This window comes from Mizuhopecten yessoensis, unplaced genomic scaffold (assembly GCF_002113885.1).
Source record: "Mizuhopecten yessoensis strain PY_sf001 unplaced genomic scaffold, ASM211388v2 scaffold6683, whole genome shotgun sequence".
Taxonomy (NCBI): domain Eukaryota; kingdom Metazoa; phylum Mollusca; class Bivalvia; order Pectinida; family Pectinidae; genus Mizuhopecten; species Mizuhopecten yessoensis.
The window spans coordinates 1840568-1866158 of NW_018406672.1; the positions used below are offsets into that span (position 1 = coordinate 1840568).

A 25591-nucleotide genomic window follows, 5' to 3' on the forward strand; every position below is an offset into this window, starting at 1 on the left:
AACAGAACAACATTGACCATTTTGGTTTCTCTATACAACAGATCCACATTGACCATTTTGGTTTCTATACAACAGAACAACATTGACAATTTTGGTTTCACTATACAACAATACCACATTGACTAATTTGGTTTCTCTATACAACAGAACCACATTCACATTTTGGTTGCTCTATACAACAGAACCACATTCACATTTTGGTTGCTCTATACAACAGAACCACATTCACATTTTGGTTTCTCCATACAACAGAACCACATTGACCATTTTGGGTTCACTACACAACAGAACCACATTGACCATTTCGTTTCTCTATACAACAGAACCACCTTGACCATTTTGGTTTCTCTATACAACAGAACAACATTGACCATTTTCATTTCCGTATACAACAGAACTTTCATTTCTATATAACACAACTACATCGAACATTTTGGTTTCTCTATACAACAGAACCACATTGACCATTTTGGTTTCTCTATACAACAGAACAACATTGACCATTTTGGTTTCTCTATACAACAGAACAACATTGACCATTTTGGTTTCACTATACAACAGTACCACATTGACCATTTTGGTTTCTCTATACAACAGAACCACATTGATTATTTTGGTTTCTCTATACAACACAACCACATTGACCATTTTGGTTTCTCTATACAACAGAACCACATTGACCATTTTTATTTCCGTATACAACAGAACTTTCATTTCTACATAACACAACTACATCAAACATTTTGGTTTCTCTATACAATATAACCTTATAAGTCCGGATGTTTTACATTTCTGTATACAACATAGCCATATTAGTCAGGTTAAGTAGGTTTCTGTATACAATGAACTTTAGTCTGAATATTTTGGTTTCTCAATCAGGTAACTTTTTCGTATTTTGTCGTTGGCCTTACAAAGATCCATCAAAATGTATCATTTGTTTTCCTCTGACAGTTTCTTTAGAATTAAAAATGCCTTATATGAAATGGGAACAAAAATATTTAAGTTTGTCCAAACATATACAAAATATTTCAATATCAAGTATATTAAACACAAGACATACCCTATCCTGGAAATAATAATTTAGAAACATGGGAACATTTCATATTATAAATGTCCTATTTTTGCTTTGACCTATTTATTTAACTAGTTATTAAGACACAATTTAAAAACTACAAATTCTTTACAGAATCTGTATGAATCGTTTTCTCCAAAATATTCATATTCCCAACTGTTGCTGAAGTTTGGCTGTGCTGTTATACATGTACAACTCACCTAATACATGTATACATTTATGAAGTAAGGGGAATAACTCAATTTCTACACCTACATCTAAATAATGTATAGATGGACAATCACTTATACTCCAAACTTCCCTTTTTTTCAGTCATAGATTTAATTGCCCTGTTTATAATCACACTTTAATGGATACAATAGGAGCAGTTAAAGATTTCTAGCAGGGAAATAACATACTCCTTGTGGTTTTTTATTCCAACTTCCTTATTAAGAATTATAAAAACAGTGGAGGTGAATATTCTTTTTTAATAAGCAAAATGACTGAGACCTTAATTCATAATACCAGGTTAAAAAATATGAAAACTACCAGTTTGAAAAGTCATCCACATTAAAGACATATCATGTGTGTTGTCAGGTGGACAATACATGCAAATAGAACCAATTTACTTTTACGATCGTCCCAGACCTGAATCAATAACAGGACTTCTCGATATCGTGGCAGAAGGCAATACAGATTTAACACTGGAAGTCATGTGGACGGATTCAGGTACTGGGTGCATATAAATTAAGGAGCCGATCAGATGCTGAAAGAAATCTTCTTTGATTCCTGTAGGTTCAAAGGCCTTTAGGTACATATCGTATTGTACACACCATTCCTTATCAGTACGAAGGATAGAGAAAGCTGGTATTGTTTACCATACCTACTTAATCATTGATCAACAATCCAACACAGGTTTACAAGGTACAGTATAGGCCTACTTACCAGAGAAAGGTTTTAACAGGAAAAGTTGACAACACTTTTCCCAGTTTCATATACATGCCAACTTTTCTATTTTTTTCATTTGAAAGAAGCTATGAGGCAAAATCTTTTAATATCTAAAAAAAATCCATATCTGGCCACCTTTTGACAAAATAAAAGTAAAAAATATCACAATGTAAGCTGTTCTGTACATTGGATAACTTGAATTTTTACAAAATGCAAGATTAAAAGAATTTACCTTTTCACCAACCAAATCCCTCACGAAAGTAGCTTTGAGAGGATGGCTTAATTCCCTTACTGATTTTTAAAAGTGTTCTTATTAAAAGAAAGCAAAACTTTGAAATGCCTTGTATTAAACTCTTTTTTTTTTTGCTCTTGTCTTTTATCAATATCATTAGTTATGCAAACTTAAATAGGTCTAGTGTGAAGACGTACATTTTGTGGATTTCATTAACGCAGGACTTTAGTCCCCCTACATCCCTAAATACAGTGAAACGCCATCAGGAAGAAACCTTTTGAATCCCCGTAAATAGGGATTCATCGTTTCAGATAAAAATATGAGTGTGAAAAATTAAGAGTCTTTCTCTTATATATATATGAAGACTTTTTCCGTACATGTATTGTTTCATATATATGTATATGCTGTAATATCAAATCATATACATGTTATCACAAAGACAAATAATTCTCATAAGAGGAAAGCGAGTAGTGTGCTACCAGGGTTCGAACCATGACCCACAGCTTCCCAGTGTACCTCTCTACAGATTGAGCTAAAGGGAAAATCCCTCTAGCTCAAAGATGACCGAAATCCTATTCATCAATCTGCTACACTTATAAGCATCATTCAGTGAATTTGAAAACAAAACAAAACAAAAATCACTTTGGCTGGATTTCTCTCTGCATTTCACATTTACCTGATGCACATTTTTTTGTGCAGGATATACCTGTAGCCTAAAATAATACTTGAATTGATCACATGTCATTTTATTTGTAAAATATGATGTCTTACCTTAACTTTAATCAACTTGTTGACGATGTATCACGGAAAATAGAGATTAGTGGCTTATCAGGATTACTGTCTAGGAATCTGCAAACATAAATATAAAAATAAATCCTTCGGAAGGAACAAATTCTAAAAAATATATTACAAGGCATCAAACATCTCTAATAATAACAATCAGTGACTAGATAAGAAAAGCTGCAAAAAGCAATGCTATATTTTTCAATTTTCCAGATTGTCTTTATTTCAAATTCTTATTATTTCATGTCAAAACTCAAATCCTATTCAGTGTTGTGTTGCAGGAATACGCCATCCCCCAATTACACAAACTCCCGCCAATTTTCAAGACTTTTTCAGATTTTCTCTCATTTGTAGGTTTAGTATCCCTCTAGCAATCGTTCTCTTAATTGGTTGGTGGTTTTGATGGGACAATTAAAAGTTCATTGGCTAATTTGGCTAATTTATTCTTTGATCATTCATTAAAAGAAAAATTAAGCAACATTAAGTCTACTGACAGATGAGTTCTCACAAGTTTTTGGTAATTTGTTAAACAAGTGAATACATCATGTATACATTTACGCTATGATTATACTCATTTTCCAAACCTTATAGCATCTAGATTAATTAACTTGAAGCCTCCACTATTATTGGATACCCCTACAACCTGAATGTTTTTATATGACACAGCGTGGATAGTTGTGTCAGACGAGTCCCCACCCAGAACCATGATGCATGAAAATGTAACACGCAAAATGTCTTGCTCAGAAACTTGTATTTTGGTATGTGAGGTAAAAGTGAAAAGTCAAACAGAGGTCTCAGTCAATTTCCATTCTCATTACATGACATGACACCTTTTTAAAATATACCTACATACTACATAAGTGTGATATGTCCATATATAGGACATTGGCAGAGATATGTCCTAGAAACCTATATAAAGATCACAAATATTGCAATGGGTGCAGCAGATTTAGTTTGGTCACTTTTGTGTCCCCCAGTGAAGGACACCAAAGCAAATCCCCAATTCTGCAGGGGGTTATTTACGTACATTTAACAGTGGTTTTTAATATATCTATGTACTGGAAACAAAGTAGGGGTGGTATTTTTTAATGAAAGTCGATCTCAACCCCTAAAACGTGTAAAATTACTCTGAACACCTTATATATTTAATTAGTTTAGGTTCAAATATAGCTTTAACAAATTCTCAAGTACCTGTGCTGGGAAATTAAAAGACACAAAAACAAAATCCATGGTTGGAGGGGGGGGGGGGGGGGGGGGGGGGGTGCTCTCTCACTTTCAAGTGCTTAATTCCTATTTGAAACAACATTTGAAAAGCTGAATATTCTGTAATTAAATGAATATATAAACAGATAAATATCAAAACTTCTTTTGCCATATTTGATGATTTTAAAACAAGTTGTCATTAACTCATTGTACTAGTATATTCCTGTGACTGTGGGCAGTTTGTGGAGATGGTGCACAGGAGCTTGTTACAAATGTCTGTTCAAACTACACATATGTGCTATACTGATATGTATCAGTAAATTGCATATGTGTATTTCAGACGTTTGTAACGAACCCCTGTTGATGGAGATGTTGTGCGGAATGTCTAGGCTACTACCACGGAATCTAATTCCGTGCTTCTAATTGTAAATCTAAAATTGAAGAACACATTTCAGATCTCAGCAGGGTAATGAAGATATCTATGTACATTATTGCAAGCTCAGACCTACTCCCTGTCGTACCAAAGTGTGATTCCATTTCAGGTTCCACGTGTATCTGTTGTGTCAGAATATAACTCTTCGAAGAGGAGATAAATTATGACGGCACACGGAAGCGCGGGACAATATGTGAAACCACTGCAGTAGCACGGTGCGCAATCGGGAACCGTCGGCACTTTCCGTAAACGAGAAAATACTTCTCGTTTACGGAAAGTGCCGACGGTTCCCGATTGCACGGTGCGTTGACCATAGACGCAATCGAGAACCGTTCCGTTCCGTTCCGTTTTCCCCGTTTACGGAAGTGTCGATTTCAATTAAATCAAAGCTTGGTTATATCGAAAGTCGTGTATAGTTATCTGTTCTCAAGTGCGATTGAAATGAAACCATTGTTCTTTTACAAGCGAAACGAGTTGTACGAAAAGACGGAAAATGCATGGCAAGAGCTGGTTCGAACCCATAACCCCCGAGCTGTAAACGGAAGCTCTATTCAGGTCCCTGCTCTATTGAACAAACCCTTCCTCATTTTTATCAAACTTCATCCCAGATATGCGGCCCGGTATGTCATTACCAAGCGAAGATCGAGGAGACTGGTCAACTAATTAGGCCCCGGGGTTATTAAGGCCAACCCTGCGGATATTTTTTATCTTGAGTCTTGAGCAGTGCAGCGTACTGGGCGGGACACTAGCTCAAACAAAAAACAAAAATGATGAGGAAAACTCAGTTATAAATTACTAACGTGAAAAGGTTAGACTTGAAAGAAAATCATATGATCTCACTTTTTTCTATATGTTTTGCGATCTTTCTGAAAACCAAAAGGCTACTTATAATTATTTATGCCATACCTGTAACCCGCTGACTGCTTCACATGATGGTATACATCGACTTTCGTATTGCTGTTATATATACGAATTTATTGAAATGTCAATTTGGGACAGGTTCGGCCCATGCAACGCATGGAAAGTCATGAAATTGGCGGGAAAATCTGACGTTATTACGTCATACTTACGCTGATTTCAACGTGGGCCGAACTTACCCCTGACTGCCCGTCCGAACTTGGCCCAGGCCGGGTCACATTCGGCCATTTAATCACCCGACAGAAAAGTTAAATAATTCTTCAAATACGGAGGGGATTGCCCTTTTGTTATAATTTAATGAAAGGCATGGGATTTCTCTTTTAAATGATATTTCAACAAATGCCATTCTGTCCAGAACGACTTTAATTACTGCCCAATGATCACGAGTGACGTTCCGATGCATATTGATGACATCCATATGGACAGATTTCATGGTCTGCTCTTTGTTTGTGTGATATGAAGGTTGATTTAGTTGATTAACTAAATCTCCTCTACACAGTATCTGGGGAAAAAAGGTTCGTCACTGGCACCACTTGAATGACAGTAAGCAGAAGATAAATGCACGGTCATACCGCGGTCGAGGTTCGAACCCCGGACCTCCGAACTCCAGAAGGGCTGATGCAGTAACACAAAAAATGCGCTAGTACTGGCAGGCATTTTCCAAACCGGAGACAGGGGTTAACGTTGATAAATACGCCATTGCTTGCCGCACCGTAAACTGACGGCCAATACTCAATTTGTCGGTCAGTTCACAAAAAGGAATAGCCTATCCTTCAATTTGATGTCCCTGGAATCGTTCCCTGAACGATAAAAATATCAGTGTCAAGTTTTATTCAATTTCCAAGTAAAGAGGTCATTCTGATAAATTGATGAGTCTGTATGCTGACTCAACCACGGTACAACATGAACTTGATTCCATGATTTGTATTCAAATGAATAGCATATAGTATGCAATACGAGATAAAATATCTATACCCCGAACTGTGTCCATGTATCAGCAAGAATACCACTTAATATAATGGACAGAATGACATGTCGATTTTTTTAGTAATTATATCAAAATAGTCTCATGTATTTTGAACCTTGGCCGTTGGAATATAAATCTAAATGTTCTTGAATCTGACTCGGTAAAAAGCTTGCATCGGGCTTGGATGATATATTGCCACGTGAGTCACAAAACGACAGCGATTGTGGCGCCATGTTAGTGCACAGTGACAACAAATCCCCCTCCCGCTCTTCTTTTTTCTCAACATCTGCATCACTGACTGACACCCAGCATCAGCAACCGATCGATGGCGGTAAGTGATGCAACTAGTTGTAGTGCCAGGGCTGCAGCCTCTCCTCACACGAGTGAGCGAGTCTGTAGCGGTCTAAGGTTATTGGTGATTAAGTCAAATTACGAGGAAAAAATGATCATTTCACTCCATGTCGGCAAATGACATACATCATCAGTATATATGACTCGAATCCAGATGCAAAATCCTGATAGGGATCTGACATACAGTAAGTTAAAAAAACAAACCGGGGTAAACTATTAATAATTACACTGTATAGCTATGGTGATGGACGTTTTAGGCTTATGGGGGTACATATATATATATTTTATTTCAATACACATACGTTTATTTTACATGGTAATGCATCTTACTAATGAAACCTTACCCAATTAAAAAAACAAATTAATTGTCGCACGGGCGGGCGGGAAAAGGAGACCCAAATACTAAAATGAATAAAACACAATTCAGTCCGGGTTTTCTGATGAAAATTTCAAATATAGGCAAATCTAAGGGGGGGGGGGGTCATAAACTTGCACAGGAACCATTAATGGACAAGGTACTGATATCGTTTCTAAGTTTCATAAACTTACCAGATTGTTCAAGCTATTAAAACGTCGAACGCTCTCTGCACTTTATAGCGTATTCAGATGCCTTTCATCGTGTGCAAATAACCAATAAGAATCAAGGAAGTATGCGTGCTTTTATAAAATGATCTGGAAATCTAAGAATGACATAAAGTCGACTATCAGCGGCCATATCACACCACGATCCACCAGAGACGGACTCCATTCCCGCCTCGACCGTAAATACCCGCCATCATCGATCCCTTGAATGTTACACAGAGACGCGTGGCCACGCTCGGTAAGGGCACCGTAGTACAATTCCATACATGGAAACAGCACAGTCAGCAGATTCTACGAAGAGATCATGGATTGGCTTAACTGAATCTTGCACTCATAACCAGAATCGTCAATGGTGTATTCCAAACCCTCTCTCTAGATTGAATTTTCAAAATTTTCTGGGTCGATACACGATTGAAGTACCGACTTGTTTGTTCGTGCTTTTTGTAATTAGATTATGTTTACGATTCTGACAATCACCTCTCCCTGCCTCCTTTTTCAGTCTCCCAAGCACTTCTACAAACGATGGAATCACATATATCTACGGTACATGGAATCAATCGCAGACAAGGCAAGAGCAGAACCTGTCATACTCTAGGAACTATAGACTTGAGCCATACACGGTTAAATAGTTCCCGTGGGATCAACTCAGTCACGCGCAATACAGCATCGTAACTGCGGCTTCTTATATTGCAACATTTGAACAAATATTAATGTCAGTAAAAAAACTAATTTTTGGATGGTTAACCGTTAGGAAATAAATGGCTTGTGGTAGAATTTCTGCAACAGATTTGGAGATCGACTTCTGAGGTACATATGTATCACATAAACAATATTGGTTTGTTGTTTTATTAAAATCAATGGGACTTTTACCCAAAATGTGCCATCCTAAATAGCTGTACAGGTTGGTACCAGTATTTAGGAAGTAATCATTAGAACGACCGGAGACTACACTTGAGAAGTTTTCATCAAAAAGACAGGAGCTTTCATTGTAAATAGCTGTACACATTGGTACCAGTTTTTAGGAAGTAACCATCGGGACGAATGTAGACTTCACCCTGAACAGCTTTACAAGTTGGTCCCAGTATTTTATGAAGTAATCATCAGAAAGACCGGAGACTACATCCTGAACAGCTTTACAAGTTGGTACCACTATTTTATGAAGTAATCATCAGAAAGGCTGCATGGGGTCTCTGTCCAAAAGGAATCAAAAACCTTTTCGATATCACAATCTATTGATCATATCATTCTAATTGTACTCAAAAAATTGGTTTGGCAGATTCAACATAAACATGGATTTCTATCGCATAGTCATTCACTTCTCGAATTCTATAAATTTCCTAAAGGACAATATCTGTCTATGGTGCCGTTAAGACGTCATACTAGCCGATTAGGTCGGCGTGTTACCAGATATTTCTATATGTCTCCTATGTATAATTTCCGCAATAGACAACCTGCCATGATCTATGGAGATGAAATAGACTTCACTGAAATCGATATATCATCGGTAACCTATAACGCCACGATTTATTGTCATTTTTCCGAGCTGTTACATGTTTCAAATGTTCCGAACAGACTTGGAGACGAGGCTCTTCAATCGTGATGGATTTTCACCATGCTGGGCCATTGATACGTAGACGATTCATTTTGAATATCTAGACGACAAACCATTTTCTCGCGATTCTGGATTGATAGTATTACACAACCCTGCCGAGGAGACAAAGTTACAGAAATCAATCTGTAAAAACAATTCTACTTTCTTCGTAGTTCTTAATGCCAGAAGCTGTTATTTCCAGATGATGGTGAAAGAAAAACTAAAACCACGGATACAGAAAAAAGTGGGTTTTGTTTATAAGAAATTGGATTATATACAAGCTGATTGTATAGGCATAAGCTATGTATTACATAGATGTTGTCAATTTCTCGGAGCGACATGCTCCTTTTTACAAGACAAATAGTACATAAAGACGACAACACTCATTGCATTCACAGAATACATGAAAACTTAAGGCTAAATTTAACGTGATTTTGTATTGTCCTCTAATGGGTCAACAGACCCGTTTAAAAAGATTTTCCTCCGACAGGATTTTAGGTTTTCAGAGAACCCCTTTCTTACTTTTAAATGCTGCAGAGTCTTCTGATTGGTTAATAAAATAAAGATGAAAAGCAATTCCTCTTGCGACGGAAGGAATTGTACTTGGATTTTGTTGGAGTCTTTGTCTGTTTACTGATCACTGGATGCCACTGTTATGCTTCAAATGTCATATTCGCGATGTTTTAAATTCGAAAATGAAGAAAAGAAACATATTTTAGTGTTGTTCCATTGTGTATCAAAGAAAAATGAATATTTAGTAAAACAAGAACACTATTTACAGTAGCCATGGTTTTATTGTAATTATAAGTACTGTATGTATAATATAAGCGTGACCGACTTGTCTTCCACTTGTACTGCAAGAACTGGTTAACCAGGGCTAGGGTTCCGACTCTCAATGGATGTCCGTCAAACGCCATAGCCAGGCCGTTATAAATGTACACCATTATATATAAATCATACGATGGATATTAGATCTGAAACACCATCTCCAGACGAAATTGAGCCCTAGTCATATTCCCAAATGAATAAAAAGTATATTACGATCCAGTGTACCATGCATGAACACAGGGATCGGGGAACCAAGTACAGAGTGTATGGTTGGACCTATACTGATTTGAAGAGACTCCACCCCTACTCATCTAACCCCTCCCCTCCCACTTGATAGTACGCCATTGGGGTTGAGATATTTACCGATTGTTGATATAAATAAAAAAAATCCTAAAACGTCTAATTATGAACCATACATACACAGAGCAGGGTAGGTCTAAACTTTCACAATGCAACTGATCACCAGGTCCCTGTGCACATTCATCAATAAGACACGCCGTACATCAGTAAACATGTGTAATGATGGCGGCTGTCATGTTCTGGCAGCTGCATCCAACACTGTAAATGAATTTGGTGATGTAATAGTGACCACGTGATGAAATATAAGATAATGATTGGATGACAACATAAACACTCAGAGGCCCACGTGACGCAATGTAAGGTGCATGTGATCATGATTTGGAAATGTATGGACCTCGGGGCCCACGTACGTGACGAAATAGAAGATGGTGTTTGGATGACAACATAAACACTCAGAGGCACACGTGACGCAATATGCAAGACGATGATTTGATGACAAGGCAAACACGCTGAGGCCCACGTGACGAAATGTAGGATAATTGGTAATTACTTACACGACGTCGCCATAACGGTGGCAATTATCATTATCGCTTGACTTTGGTGCACGACGAGGTTCCATCAGTTCAAGACAACATGGCCACCCTTTGTGATTTAAGACGTCCTTGTCAGTTTTTTTAGTATATCGTGTTACACGTGCATGTACAGTACTGATACGTATTAAGGTTTCAGTGTCTGTAGATTTTTTTTTTTTCAAGATTTTTTTTTATTACGCTCTGACACACAAAGTGTGTAACAAGAGGTCAAACAAAATAACATCAATCAAAATAAAACATGACAGAGAGAGTAGATTACACATGGACNACAGATTCAACATTATTTTCTTACATGTGAAACAGTAAGTTTACACATAATTATTTCATACATGTGAAACAGTAAGATTACACATCCTCATTTCATACATGTGAAACAGTAGTATTATACAAGGACAGATTTAGCATTATTTCACACATGTAGATTACATGTGAACAGATTCAGCATTAGTTCACACGAGTGAGAGTAGATTACACATGAACAGATTCCGCATTAGTTCATGCATGTGACACAGAAGAATATATATGACCAGATTTATCAGCATTAGTCATATATGTATTGGATACTCAATTTTCACAGCAAATTATCTTCACTGCCATAATCATAATGCAAAGTATAGTATTTTTGACATACTGATTTATTTCAATTGTTATTTTTTTATAATTATTTGCAGTTTTACAAGAAATGTACTAACCCTTTTGATTAATTGTTTGTTACATATTGTGAACATTCCTTTCATTTTATCAACATTTGGATTGGTGTAATAATATATGTAGGGATGGACAAATACTACGACCTGTCTCAGATATTATTTTCTCTCATTTACGATACAACAACACTTTGAAATCAAGTAGCCTCACCGCATCAAAAACAGAAGAAGAAAAATTGCTTCAATATATAAGCTGTCAAGAATTCAGGTACACTATATTGTTTTTTAGACGACTTTTTTTTGGAAATATTAATAATGCACTATGACCAAAATAAACTGATTTTTAACTTCAAAACAAAAATAAAGCCATTTATTACATAAACAGATGTTTTGGCTTCCCTGTCAACTGTTTTAAGTCTTTACAAACTGTGCATGATCCTTTATATTTGCTCTGCAGATCTTTTTAGAGATAATTGTCCCTCACGACAAGCTTTACGTATAAGACCTTACACTTGCTCCAGTGTTCCAAGGATCAAAACGTCTCTGATATTTCAAGCATAATTGACAGCAGATTTCATAAAAAAAAGGAAAACAATCAAATTTTCAGAGCACCTAGTTTTGTAACCCATCCTATCTAATTCCCCGATCTTTTTGGGGGATTTCAGTGTCATTCCATTTGTTATTGCGTCTCTTTGGCCCTTGCTGTTGATGTTGACGTTGCGTTTAGATGTTGTCTTGTCCTTTTTGTATGTTGGAGATGTGTGTGCCATCCCTATTTCATATATAGTTATATAAGTCTCTCTCACGTGACGTAACTGTTTTAGACGTTAAGTTAAGCGAATGTGATCACCGGTGCCAACAGACGACATAAGTTAGGATGTACAAAATACATAAACAATGTCCTTTTACCCCAAAAAACTGGTTAGAAGAGTATTTCTTCCACCGGAAATACATGCACAAGATATTGCACAAGGGCCTCGTTCTGATAATAGAATGAGTTTACATCATGCGATTGGATCGTCGGCTACCGGAAATGAACATCAAGATATATGGCATTGTAACCATGTTCACGGCATTGGTAATTGTAAGAACCCGCCTCAGACCAAACATCCGGAAGTAACCCTTATTCTTAAAACTGATTTAGTTCTTACTGCATTGACAGAGACTAGACCTTGTACAATAGACAATTTAAAATTTTAAGTGGCGAACACAATACAAAAAATCAAATCCCCTATTAGGACAATTTAATTAGAATGTATTGGCCTACTGATCACGTGGGGCTGACTCACAATACCAAACCTATTATTTTATTTTAAACATTTTTTTATTTTTTTGGTGCTGCCTTTTCCGCTCTCCTTGCTAAATAACGGCCCATAAAACTAGGCTCCCCCTGATAAATCAAGCGCTTTCCTCCAATCGATTGGGCCCGTTTGGATATAGGATTCTGTATCTCCAAACAGAAACACATTATAGCAAGTCGCTGGATTTTTCTTCGCGTGCAGATATAAATATTTAAGCGATTCACTCCAAGAATTTATCATGGATCGTAAATTACCACCAAACCAAAGTTATCTATCGTGTGAACGTTACATAAGTAGGGCTGTCGAAAAACATCTCTCAACATTTCTTCTCAACATTTCTTCTCAACAGGACTAGACATTACGTCTATCAATCAATACTACTTGGAAGAAATCGTTCAAGAACATGATAATAATCCATGGCTCTTTTTTTTTTATCTTCGTGTAGAACACCATTCGACAGAGTAAGAAACCGCTTTAACTCGCTCATTAAACGAAAGTGCTACAACCCAGCTTGTTTTGAACGATATCACGGACCGGCAATTCGTTTTTAGGATTTATTGAAAACTGGTAAACATTTCTCACTCACGTCATATCATATGTCCCTCGGTAGTTGTGATGCCGAAATAGCAATGCAGTTCTAAGCTGAAGGGAGAGCCACATTCACAACCTTCTCACTACTACATGATTTTTAATTTTTCTCTTGACGTGAAAATTATTTTCCCATTTCTCATTCTCGTAAAATGGTTCGTTTCCTTCGATTTGTGTGCTACTAAATATTGTTGCCTCTGGAAACATTACATTAAAATTGTTCACAAAAGTTTAAATTAGCATACAAGAACATTAAATATTTCATTTCCGTTTGTTTGCTTTTAATCATGGATAAGCAGTCAATATTTTTTCTTGTCAAAATATTATCGACAGTTTTCTTTTAAATTTACTTTAAATGTCAGATTCTCCAAAGTACTTACGGTATTTCCACTTTATTATCATTATTAATGAATAATTAACCGGACAAAAAATTAACCAAAAATGTTCGGCATCATTGCAATACAAATTTCATCTGTGCACTTAAAGCATAATGTCAATCGATCAACTATAATCTATTCAAGCGTTGAGAAAATACGTTAAGAGAAATCGGAAGTTGGTGTGGTAACGATTGCAGGTATCAGCATGCATATGGAGGTAACTCGACTACCTGTAAACCGGAAGCAACGCGGCAGTAAACCGGAAGTGGGGATGTTTTTTTTCACAAGGTATATTTTATCGCGATTTTAAATTCGTACCAATGCTAAAAATGAATTGTTAGCTGTTTGTTATAGCCTTTATCGTGTATTTCATGTTTTTGTTGCGCAATTACATTTACACACATATTTAAGCTAATATGATTCCCATATTATGCTAAATTCAAATGTTGTTCTAACTATAATGAAAAACAAAAAAACAAAAATTAGAAAAAAAGGAGCTAGGTTTTAAATGAGTAACACAAAGCAATGGAAAACGTTTTTAAACAACAGGACTCTGGAAGACCTATATAGACAGACATATTTATGCCGGAAAGACGGTGATATTTTTACCGTTTCTAACGAGACAGGGTGTGAACCATTGTCCTCGGTACAGATGGTCTTCAGTAACAACATGGAAATCCGGGAATATTCCGTGGAAAGCCCAAGGCTGGAAAGGCGCCAGCTAAGCGAGACCTTGACACCTAACTTTCCGGAACATACTCATTACGTACACGTGGTGTTGTAGATGAGTATATGTCGATGGGATTTTACCTCCTCCGGCTCGTCACTGAACCGTACATACATATTCATTTTGTCGTAGCTGGTTGTCTTCGTATTTTTCTCCCCTCTTTTTTGTAAACATGATTAGTCATTGTTTTGGAGTTGAAATGTTCATTCTCAAGGTACAGTGTAGCACGCAACCGTATCCGACTTAACTCAACTAGAATGTAATTATTAACATGTATTTTTGATAACCTTAAATAACGACTCAGAGTGCCTGATTACTATAATATAAATGTGTTAGTCCGGCCACTAATGTCAAAAAAGAAAGAAAAAAACTGCAATATCGAATTTCAAAGATTTTCTATCATGACCTAGATTCTTTGCTTCCTTTTGTCATATTCACATATAAAAACTGCACAATGGTTCAGACAAAATACAAAATGAAGCTATTTTAAGCGAAACACGCCATTTTTTTATTTTTAAAGTTTTGTTTTGTGTTTTAAAATTAATTGTAACAGTAAACACTAATCGCAAGAGAACATACATGCGTGATATATGACAGGTAGATTTTGTCCATTGGGAACATAAGACATTATGTCCAGTAGCAACATGTGGCCGGGATATTGTGTTCAGTAGGAAACAGTGGCCGAAACATTGTGTCTAGTAGCAACAAATGGCAGAACATTGTGTCCAGTAGCAACATATGACCGGTACATTGTGTCCAGTAGCAACATGTGGCCGGGCTATTGTGTTCAGTAGGAAACAGTGGCCGAAACATTGTGTCTGGTAGCAACAAATGGCAGAACATTGTGTCCAGTAGCAACATATGACCGGTACATTGTGTCCAGTAGCAACATGTGGCCGGGCTATTGTGTTCAGTAGGAAACAATGGCCGAAACATTGTGTCTAGTAGCAACAAATGGCAGAACATTGTGTCCAGTAGCAACATATGACCGGTACATTTTGTCCAATAGCAACATGTGGCCGGGAGAGTGTGTCAAGTAGCAACAAATGGCCAGAACATTGTGTCCAATAGCAATAAACGGTCAGAACATTGTGTGTGTCAAGTAGCATCAAATGGCCAGAACAGTGTGTCCAGTAGCAACAAATGGTCAGAACAATGTATCCAGTAGCAACAAATGGCCGGAACATTGTGTTCTGTTACAACATGTGGCTGGTACGTTGAGGCTAGCTCCATTTCGATTCCGTTATTCATTTACCCACTTTACATAACTTTGCGTTAAGATGACTATTGTAAGAACACTTTATTCCAACCTGTCGTGTCTCATCATTTATCTACATCCATTCAACATTCCAGGTTTCCGTCAAGATATAGCCTAACCTGTATCATATTTGACTTTATCGAATTATGTGGAACCTTTAGTTGGTGTAATGACCATACCGATACACGCTATGGCTCTCGCGTCGCCAAGAAATGACGTCACAGTGGTAAGATGAACCTCGTTTTGGTGTCGGTGAGACTGTCCGACGCTGTTTGTGTCAGATATCACTCACCCCTAACAATCGACTATAATTCAGACCGACGGAGTCCGATCGAAAGTTTACGGAAGGCCTGCTCTTAACTGCTCTTTCTTTTGAAATTGACGTCTCTTTGGTTACCGTGGATAATGGAATCAATGTAGAGTTCGAGGAGGCCGATAGAGTTCCTTTGTCAATGAAAACCTCCTAGGATGCAGATTCGGGCGTTTCTTGGATTGTCAAACACTCGCCGATTTAATTGAGTTAAGTCGGATACAGTTGCGTCTTGCAATCGATGCTTTGGCCAGTTGCTACCTTGAAAATGAGCATCATAAACTCCAAAACAATGACTAATCATGTTTACAAAAACAGGGGAGAAAAATACGAAGACAACCAGCTACGACAAAATGAATATGTATGTACGGTTCAGTGACGAGCCGGAGGAGGTAAAGTCCCATTTGCTCACATACGGCATTGTATTGTCCTGAATATCAGGATGTTTCAATAAAGCACAAAAAAATAAGTTAAAACACGACAATATCAAATATGGCACAATTTTGGCAGTCAGCTACGTACTCATATTTTCCCGTGCGTTATTGATTATTTCCTAGAATACCAGTACCAAGAGAGAAGAAATCTACCTGATCTTAGCCAGGATACGACAGGGTCACCTAGTTATCCCTTCAGTGATGTAAGCGGGACTTCTTTTGGTTCCAATACAATTGCGACTTTCATCTTTTATTTTTACGCCGAAAACAAATGCTCCCTCATAAACCCTCATTTTTCGGTGCGAGATACGCCGGTTATCATCGGGACGAGACGCGTTATGCGTTATACAGAGGTTAATCGACCCCATTAAAACAGATATTTTTAATACATAAAAATAAAATCTATCTATCACTATATTAAGAAGAACGACATCACAATAAGTATTCTGCCTAGAATTTTAAAATTTAGCAATCAAAGCTAAACAGTGAAACTAAATACTTAAAGTAACGGAAGCACCTTGGCTGATATCAAAGGGAATCTCAAACAGTTCATGAGCATAAACCGTTTTCGTACCCCTTCACATTTAATTGCAATATCTACCGATGATTATCCCTATTCTGTTCGTTTGTGGATTATTGATTTGTTTCACCAATATTTGTTGATAGCATGACAATCATGTTCAAATAAGAAGAACAAGAAGCAGCTTTTTACAACAGTACCGGGGACAACGTCTTCATGCATTTGCCAGAACGTACATTTGTAAGTTTAACCAGGTAAGTTGACGATTTTCTCATGACAAAATATGTTATGGTTGTTTTTAAGTTCTAGCAACAGAAATAACACGCGCCAATTAAGTCTGACAATTTATCAACCGCGAAAATTGAAAACTAAAACACATCTGTAACGGGATACAAAGCAAAACACGCGATAAAATAAAAATAAAACACTTACAAGGCAATGTAAGCTTTGGGTAAGTTGGTGTTGAACGGGGAACCGTGTTAGTTTACAATTATAGGGTCGAATAAGTAATATGATTAGTATAATCAGACCTGTCGTATGTCTTTGTAATGGTGTCCGCCAGCCTAGAGCCGGCTGGGGACGGTCGAGGTGATAACCAGGGGCAATATTTAGCTTGTTGGTGATAATGTACTTTCTAGACAACAGTTAAACCCCGGATAGTTAGGCTAGCTGTTTTTAGCGCATTGATGAATCAGAAACCTCTTAAAGTACAACATCATTTGAGCCAGTCGTACCTTTAGGTAAGTAACGATAGCCACGGGAGTTAGTATACTCCTATGTCAGTGTTCTATATATTTGAAGTGCCCGAGATTAAATTACCCAATAAATGAATGCACATTTATCAAATCCACGACCACACAAAGATTTTTTGCAACTTTGAGCAACTGCATTTCCAACTGGCACACATCTTCGCAAAATTGATGCAATGCTGTGAGGACAATTTAAGCGAACACATTAACAGTCAGCAGCGAGCGCATTTTTCACTGGCATATGTATTTTCACATCCTCGATATCAAGGAGTTACGCTCACTTTCGCTCTCAACACCGTGTAGAGAGCGAAAGTGAGCGTAACCCCTGGATATCGAGGATGGTATTTTCATGTGATTGTCTTAAGTTAGCCTCATACTGCTCTTATCATAAGATATTTCTGATTTTTTTCTTCTTACGGTAAATATATATTTCTTTGTTTAATTCTGTTAGCCCTCATCCAGGGGTCACGCTAAAACGTATGTTAAAAAATCATAAGTGACGTTAATCCTTGAAATTTCGAGCATTTCTAGACCATAGGTCCCGCCTGCTGTAACGTTTTGTTTAGCAACAGTGATGCGACTTCAAGTTTAACTGCATGCCAAATGACAGATGAAGGAACCCTCAGAATAGGACGTTTGAGTGTTCAAAGTTCGATATAGCGCTTTTCTATGTTATCCTTGCTGTTTATCTCAATATATGAATCAAACATGAACTTTACCCAAATTCATGAGGGAATACGATAAATTTAGGTACGCCCTCATAAACGGTTGAAGGCATCCTCGACACTCCAGGGACTACACTGACTCAGGCTCACAACCTTGTGGACGAGACAATTAAGACTAGCTTGATCCTTTACTGTTCATCAAAACAATATCGCGGTCACTTAACGGTAAAAGATGACAGGCTTTGAAGTCGGGTGTCGCTCTTTTGTAATCTTCAGTGTACATATATATCAGCTGACGATTTGTCAGGTGGTTTTTTTACCTGCGACCAATCAAATAGCTATCTTCGTGCCTTGAATTTTGCTATGACATATTCCAGGGGTGCAGAGAGTTAAAGTGAGCGTAACCCCTGAAGTGTCGAGGATGGGTTGTAGGCAAACGTTACTTTCGTTTGTGTACGCACCAGAACCAGGACCAGTCACGTGTACTATAAAAGGTCTGTGGATGACCTTTTCCCCTAAACATGCATTAACTGTAACATCCGGGGGACCAGCAATACATGATCAATGTTGCTTCAATATGGCAACTCAGACTACGGCGGTCACGAGTTATTCTTCGGAGCGTCTAGGTTACGCAAAGCACGGTTAAAATTTCCAAAGATTGTACTTAAAGAAAATAACTTAATGGTTTCTGGATGCTCTGAGAACGGGAGTAAACTCGGTCCCTTACGACGTGGTAGATATCTATAAAGACTTTGCGTTTCAGAAAGGACAAAGGGTCATAAAAGAGAGTATTGTATTTATGTGATCTTTGTGTTTCTTGGAAAATTGGTATCCAGAGAATAACATTTATGTATGTGGACATTGAGGGAATTCTATTTGCGCTCTATTTGACATTTCGTTTGAAAGTGTAATCGTATTATTCAGTTAGAATGGTCAGCAAGTGTCGATACTAATACTGTGTTTTCTCCGTCTTTTTTTATTTCTTCTTTCCATTCCTTCCCCCTCACATCACCGCCCTTCAATCAATGCCAGCCAATCACCGCGTCATTAACGATGGGGTCCACAAATGATGGAACCACTCTACTGTCATTTTATAGTGCCACTGAAATGTCAATACGTCGACACGGCATTGTTACACCTCGCTCTGTAACTTCACTACGGACTAACAAGAGTAAGAGTTAACTCGTGAGGACCTCCGAAATGACAAATTTGATCAGACAGTTTTAAGCTGATAGACATTTTCAATGTTACATTCGGAGACTTAAACAAGGCATGTGTTCAAAAAACTCAAACTCAGATATTATGCTCAAGCTTATTTTCTAGTTGAAGTAAATACCTTGTATCTTTTTTTTATAATTCCATACTTTGTTGCTATTGAAAATTGTAGCTGAGAACCAACCTGACGTTTATTTTTTGACCCCATCGGCGAGTTATAAGAAAGATGGTTGTTTGAGCAGAGCACTCGAGTGTTCTTATGATAGCGGTTTTAAGAAAAGGGGCCAAGATTATTTCGATAATTTTGGTGGCTCCTGTATAGAAGACCCGCATTGGTTGCTTCTGTATAAGGAACCTTAGTTGGTCCCCCTTGTACATATACATGTAGGACCCACATTGGTCGCCTCACACAAACATACCGTGTAATAAAGCATGCCGTGTGTTCATTATCGATACTCCATGGCTTATTTTAGCTTACGCTCTCTGTAACCCTGGAATATGGCATGGCAAAATTTAAGGCATGTGACTAGCTATTGCATTGGTCTCAGATGAAAAAAAACAACCTAACCAATCGGTAAGCTGATACATTACAGAGGAGCAACACCGATTTCATAGGCGGTCAAGTTTACCGTTACGCTGTCACGAGTGTCTTTGGATGTACACCAAAGGGTGGCGCACACCTATCAGGACATATTCCATGGGCGCAGAGAGCGTAAGTGAGCGTAGTCCCAAGAATGGCCACGTCTTATAAAATCCCCTGAACTGTAGGGTGGACAACGCTGTCCTGACGATACATACATATTGAATTACATGTATTTATGTAAGAAAAATCGTGATTAACGCATTATGCTTACAACTGTCCCAACTTGGCGTATTACTGTTTGTCCAAGGGCTACAACGAAGTAGAGAGACAAAACACATAGGTAACAATAGGATGGGCGTCGATATAGACACTGTGTAAAGGGGGGAGGGGGCAATAGGGTACATGTAGAGAGGAAAACATCCCACAAGAGAATGTCTCCCGTGTCAGCCGGGAAAGATCAGCTTGTCACTTCCCAGGGGGGGGATAGTCTCGTGCCGATTAGCACTTTACAAACTTAGACTTCTGTCTGTGGAGTTGTGACTGAAATAATAGGTAACAGAAAAATCTGCAACTCTCGAGGTGATTCTCGGCAGATCCTCGGGTTAGACAACCAAAAAACATCACCCGTCGGGTTATAGATTTATCTGTCACATCCTCAGGATAGGGGAAGATTATATTAGCCAACAAAACAATAGTTCGAACTCGAATCAAAACAAGTAAAGCACACTATGAACAAATGAAAGATTTTCATTGTAATCCTTAAAAAAACAAAAGGGAGATAAGACCAAATGTTCCAGAAGGTAAAGCGTCTTCTGCTTAAGTCACATAACGTCGGATGGTTGTCAGGGGGAAAAAACTAAGTTAATTAATATAGTAAACACGTACCTGCAATGTGTCACCTTGACCATTTTAAAAAGTATATCACGTGTATTAAGGCTGCTAAATACATTTTGGAATATATATATATAATTTGCTGTACCGGTGAATGTCAGTCACACAATTTCTTGACGGGATACATAAATGAATTTGTTATAGACACGAATTCCCAATGGGCATGTTTATTAAGTCAACGTTTGTCCAAACGAACATACTTTTATAACCGCCTGTGTTATCCCATAGGTTGCGAATGTATAGCATTATAGATTCTCGTTCCCATTAGCCATTACAGTGCACCGCCGACAACAGTGAACAATATGATTACTTTAGTGATTGGCGTGTTTTTCGTAGTGTCTGAAGTTTGTCTTTCCAATCCTAACGTTTAATCAAGTGTTCCAACCGGAAGGGAGGAACCCCTAGGTGCCAGAAAACTATGCAAGCGAAATGAAGCGATCTGATATGGCAATTATATCAAACGGCCAGGACCGGCAGACCGGTCTCTTGTCTTGGACACGGTGACCGTTTCCCGACCTCGCAGCAGTGGTAGCCGGACAGTGTCCACTCGCATCCAGTCACGTGATGAAATGGGTCAGAGTGGTGATAGGTTTCATACGCGAGATTAATTCTAACCATAATTAAGGACCACCACACGACTACCACAAACAGTAACCATACATTCGGAACCCCTTTTCCGTCTTGTCTATTGCTCAAAGACATTTCTGAAGAAAAAAACTATACCTTGCAGACTTTTATGAAAACAAAATTATCAACAATAAAAAAATTCGCCAACAGTAATCTGAAAATGCAATGGGACTTACCAGGATTCGAACCCAGGGCTTCAAATAATATTGTCGCTTTAATAGTATAGTACCCTGGCTCGGTCGCATTATATCCAAAACGAAACTAAGACAATACTTCTGTTTTTACATGTATGAAAACAATTCGGCGGAATTCTCTAGAGTTTGCTTTCAGTTGAACAGGGGTCCTTCAATCGAAAGCGTTTGCATAAACAGTGATACTCTGTGAGCAAGAAGAGTATGTGCACGTGCAACAACCATGTTTACGCGCTCGCATCATCAGTTTGCACGAACGTTCGTGGGGCAGTTCCGAATAGAATTTCGGGGGTTAAATGTATGAAAGGCAATTTGACTAAGTATTGAGGTATGTTTCTATCTCATTCAAATGCTACTTTGAATCTACCGCTAAAATGTAAGGTACAATACGACGACATCTTGGAAACGACGAATACTTATGTTCCCGTAACTGCGTGATGTATAGACCATAACAACTCAACTTACTAAATTACTTTCAATATAGCTCCAGTTTGTTATCACTCAACAGGTACTTGCTTAAGTTAGTTTAAACATATTTTATTGTCCAAATATACAAATGGATTGGACAACAAGTTATTACAACTTAATAAAGTTCTCTCCTCCATACATATGGTAAATATAATGCATATGTTTTTGGGGTACGGCAGAAGGATAGGGTGGAGAAGGAAGGGTGTGGTGGTGGTGGTGGTGGTGGGGTTGGGATAGGGGATGGGTTACTTAAAAAATAAATCGTGTAAACTGTGAAAAGGATCCGCATTGAAATAAATTATGAATTACACAAAATTTCATGACACAAGTACTTGATATATCTCTTTTTCAAATATAGCAGTAGGTTCCGCTTGTTACACTCTAAGTTCTTTGTTAGCAAATACACAATGCCATACACAACAGTATAAAGTGTTAAAAGTTACCACAATGTGAATTTACTGTTTACTTACAAGAGAAAATAAAGGAAAAGAAGAGAAAAAAATAGTTTTACATAGAGCCAATAAAGATGGTGCGACGGAGGGCGCTAAGATCTCTCTGGGATCTCCTATTTTAAAAGCAGACTTTTCAGCTTCTTGTGGGAAATGTTTAGAATAAATTAAAACATTTGAGCCAAGATTCAGGATTGAGAAATATATGGTTATACTTATATTACAAACAAATTAACAACATCACTGTGGTTCTTTTCTTGCGACAAACATAAGTATTACGCTCAGCATCCAAGGTGAATTCATGAAACATACAAGAATAAAACAGGTAGTCTTGAATATAAAACGAGTAACAAAACATATTGAAGGGAATATAACGAATGAAAAAAATGAAGATGCAATTAGTCGGGCAGATATTTAACAGTTGACGCACGTTGCCGAATTATTGGCTTGACGAGTTGTTCAGACCTCTATGACTTCCTGCCGAGCATTGTGCGAGAAGGCGTAGGTTTTATGATTTATTTTTTATTTTTCATGGAATTAATTATGCCTTGTATTATAGCAGCGTAATGCAATTTGATTTGCAGAGAGAGATGCACGCCAGCATGTACGAGTTCCATACGCGTCTAATCTTATAACCTGCCAATAAACTCCATGTCTAAGGACAATCTAGGTCCTGGTGGGGACAGATTTTAGTAGGATACGCACGAGGCCTGGTGCCCCGGGCCAATCTGGCACATTGTTCGGTCGACATCTCGCGTTATTTGAGGCGGGAAGTCGGTGAGACGTTGCGTTGATGCACATCTGTGCATGTCTGATGCAAATCTGGTTGTGTATCGCATGATATGAACACGTCCATCAAAGTGGCGGGAAACTGTCGTCTCGCCACGTGGGAACAATTAAATCGCTCATGACTAATGATGCATCCTCCCCAGTCAAAGCTGATGATGTTGGCTCAAGGCTAGGATCACCAGTAGATTTCGCGACCGTAGGAATCGGTACGTTTTTACGTCAATATTCTACAGGTAAGCCTAACGAGGTGAGAGATGATTCATGATATGAATTATTCATCGTTATACTCCGTCATTTTAAGTATGGTTTCCGTTTGATGACGCGACTGTTGTACACACATACCTTTACTGGTTCATCAGTCTCACTTCGATAACTAATATTGATAAATCTCTGGCGCAAACAACGACCCAGACGCGATTGTGGAAAGCTTCATCAACTTGCAAACTATAAATCAAAATATTCCAAAACGACATACATGTTATGACAAATTTCAAAAAAAATATTAAAACTTTGTTCTACAATATAAATAATCTTTTGACACATATAATCAGTAGATTCAGCTATGACTTGAAATGTATTTCTTCCAAATGGACTTCTTTTTTAACAGGCCGGTAGGCTAACCAAGCTTTGGACAACTGTCGTGCTGTCGGATACATAGCGGATTGTTGCACCATAATTACGATTACGGTAATCGTTTATTCTATAAGTATCACTGTTGTTTTCCTTGGTTAGTTTACTTGATCGTGTGATGACTCATCAAATGAGCTCTTTACAACAACATTTAGCTAGGATTTTTTTCTTCAACAAAAGCGTGTTTTCGATATAGGTGATTCATACCATGTTCTGAACAACCCTATTTATGGTAGAACTTGTTAGCAAAATGGCATGGCATGTATATTCATGTAACACGTATAGATCCCCACCCACGGTCTGTATATAGCACGTATAGATCCCCACCACTATTTATGGTAGAACTTGTTAGCAAAATGGCATGGCATGTATATTCATGTAACACGTATAGATCCCCGCCCACGGTCTGTATATAGCACGTACAGATCCCCACCCACGGTCTGAATATAGCACGTACAGATCCCCACCCACGGTCTGTATATAACACGTACAGATCCCCACCCTAGCTATGTATATAACACGTACAGATCCCCACCCACGGTCTGTATATAGCACGTATAGATCCTCACCCACGGTCTTTATATAGCACGTATAGATCCTCACCCACGGTCTGTATATAGCACGTATGGATCCTCACCACGGTCTGTATATAGTACGTATGGAACCTCACCCACGGTCTGTATATAGTACGTATGGAACCTCACCCACGGTCTGTATATAGTACGTATGGAACCTCACCCTCGGTCTGTATATAGCACATTTAGATCCCCACCCACGGTCTATATATAACACGTATGTATCCTCACCCACGGTCTGTACATAGCACGTTTAGATCCCCACCCACGGTCTGTATATAGCACGTATGGATACTCACCCTCGGTCTGTATATAGCACATTTAGATCCCCACCCACGGTCTATATATAACACGTATAGATCCCCACGAACGGTCTGTACATAGCACGTATGGATCCCCACCCACGGTCTGAATATAGCACGTACAGATCCCCACCCACTGTCTGTATATAACACGTACAGATCCCCACCCTAGGTATGTATATAAAACGTACAGATCCCCACCCAAGGCCTGTATATAGCACGTATAGATCCTCACCCACGGTCTGTATATAGCACATTTAGATCCCCACCCACGGTCTGTGTATAACACGTATAGATCCCCACCCTAGGTATGTATATAGCATGTTTAGATCCCCACCCAACGGTCTGTATATAGCACGTATAGATCCTCACCCACGGTCTGTATATGGCACATTTAGATCCCCACCACATGGTCTGTATGTAGCACGTATATATATCCACCCACGGTCTGTATATAGCACGTAAAGATCCCCACCCCTAGGTCTGTATATATCACTATAGATTTCCACCCTACG

At 38.2% G+C, this 25591-nt stretch overlaps 1 protein-coding gene across 3 annotated transcripts in view; it reads right to left on the bottom strand.

Moving 5' to 3' along the window:
- Nucleotides 1-25591, bottom strand: part of LOC110452435 (ankyrin repeat domain-containing protein 50-like) — a 198611-nt gene that overhangs the window by 117935 nt on the left and 55085 nt on the right. For 2 of the 3 annotated variants that reach the window (XM_021500964.1, XM_021500968.1), the window contains one exon: nucleotides 3003-3080. The gene's annotated coding sequence lies outside the window, so the exon portion shown is untranslated. Of the gene's footprint in view, nucleotides 1-3002; nucleotides 3081-4738; nucleotides 4814-25591 lie in introns of those variants that run through there. The other variant, XM_021500966.1, reaches the window with a different exon arrangement.